Genomic DNA, 2,183 nt, shown 5'->3' with positions numbered 1-2,183 from the left:
AAATAACTATGGAAAATCGGTGTTCCCATAAAAGTATGATATGTGGCGGACATGTACAGAAACCCAAAATTACTGGAAGAAAATCAAAACTTGGTTGGAAGAAATGACAAAAGAGCAGATCGAATATAAGCCAGAGTCCTTCCTGCAAGGGATCTTTGACGAACAAATTTCCAAAAAAAAGCTAAATACATAACAATACACATCTTAACCAGATTAGCCTTCGCTCAATATTGGAAAGAACAATTATTCTTCTTTTATTTTTCTTATATGTACCCATTTCATGTATTCACAACTATATATACACTTATACTTATTATCTTGTAAACAATTGGCAAATCAAATAAATAAATAAATAAATAAATAAAACAAAACATCAATTTCCACCAGATGAAGTGATTATTGATAAAATTTCAAAATGTGCAGAAATGGACAAACTGACTTTGGCACTAAAAAAACAAAGATACTTCACTATATTATGATACTTGGAATGGTTGGTACAATTGGATTGATCCAAAGATAAATTATATACCATCAGGCATAAGAGGAAAGTATTAACCTATAATAATGAGATAGCGATATATGTATAGAAGAGGTGTGTGTATATGACATAAATCAAAGGCTATGAAAAAAAAAAGATCTTGCAAACTGTAAAAATAAGAATGCTTTTAACTTTTCTTCCTTCTTTTTTCTTTCTTTTCAATCTTTTCTTTTCTTTCTTTTCTTCCTTCTTTTTTTTTTTCCTCGTTTATTTGTGTATGTATCGTTGGTTGTTTTTAATTGTAAAAACTAATAAACTGTTTAAAAAAAAAAGTATGATATTTAATTGAAAAGTAACGTGTGAAGTGTCTAAGATATCAATGAATATTAATATTAGTGAATAGATTTGCATTGGCATTGATAATATTGTATAATTTTGGAATGTACCAAACAGAATCCCAGTGTAAGTTATGTATTTTATATATAAGTATTATAAATGTCGGGGAAAGAGACAAAGGCGTCATACTCCAATTAATGTACAGGAGAAGTTTTGTTTAAAGAAGAAAGATAAATGGATAAAACAGAACAGACAAAGAATAATAAATATTATGATTTGAATTGAGATGAGATACAAAAATAAAATAAAATAAAATAAATAATTTATTTTTTATAAAATAAAACTAAGAAAGTTTCAAAGAGATGAGAAGCTATATAGAAAATTGAACATGGTAATAAGATATGGAATGGTATACAAAATGAACATGAATTTGAATTTATTGTCTGTAAGAAGAGTTATAACCCGGGACTAAGCAACTTTCAGAAAAGAGGCTTTTTTTTTATATTTTTATGTTTTGTGTTTTTGTGTTTGATTGAGCTAATAAAACCTTGGAGGAATGTTCGAAGAGGACAATGGAGAATAAAAGATTAGAAGAGCATAAAGCAAGCCAGAAAGGAAAAATAGGGATAGTGAATAAAAACGTATCAAATAGATAAATAGAGAAAAGAAATATAAATTGAATTAAAAGTAAAGGGAGAAAGAATGAGAAACTTGAAAGGAGATGTAGGTGTCGAGAAGGAGATGTGCCAATGGTGTATAAAATGTTTCCTTTGCTTCGTTCAAATTTACAAATAACGTTCAGGAAAGAGGTTTGATGTCCTTAGGTTTCATCTCTTGTATGTCTTTAAAAATTAATAAAATTTTCTCCAAAAAAAAAAAAAATTGTTAAGAGCAACTTGGCCTGGTTTTTCCCTCCCCCCTTTTTTCTTTCCCTCCCTCCTCCCCAAAAGCCACAACCTTTTCTCCAGCGCAACTTTTTAAGAACTTGGCGACTTTCAACTCCCAGAATTGCCCAGCCGGCTCTTTCCGTTCCCCCGCTTGCTTTCCTGAAGTCAAGATGGATGACGCTTCTTTTTTATTTTTTGATTTCTTTTTATTTGGTCAAGCGATTGTAGGGTAAGAGGTATGAAGTATAAACATGCTTAGGAATACATGAAACGGATGCATATAAGAAAAAGAAAAAGAAATAATAGGACAGGGGCGGTATAAGTATAAACATAGTTATGAATACATATAAGAAAAATAAAAAGAAATAATAGGACAGGGGCGGTATAAGTATAAACATGTTTACGAATACATGAAATGGGTACATATAAGAAAAATAAAAAGAAACAATAGGACAGGGACGGTATAAATATGGTTATGAATA

The sequence above is a fragment of the Notechis scutatus genome, chromosome Z, assembly GCF_049901735.1.
Source record: "Notechis scutatus isolate UNSWTSFEM ecotype Mainland chromosome Z, rNotScu1.2, whole genome shotgun sequence".
Lineage (NCBI taxonomy): Eukaryota > Metazoa > Chordata > Lepidosauria > Squamata > Elapidae > Notechis > Notechis scutatus.
Note: the sequence above shows the minus strand (reverse complement) of the source record.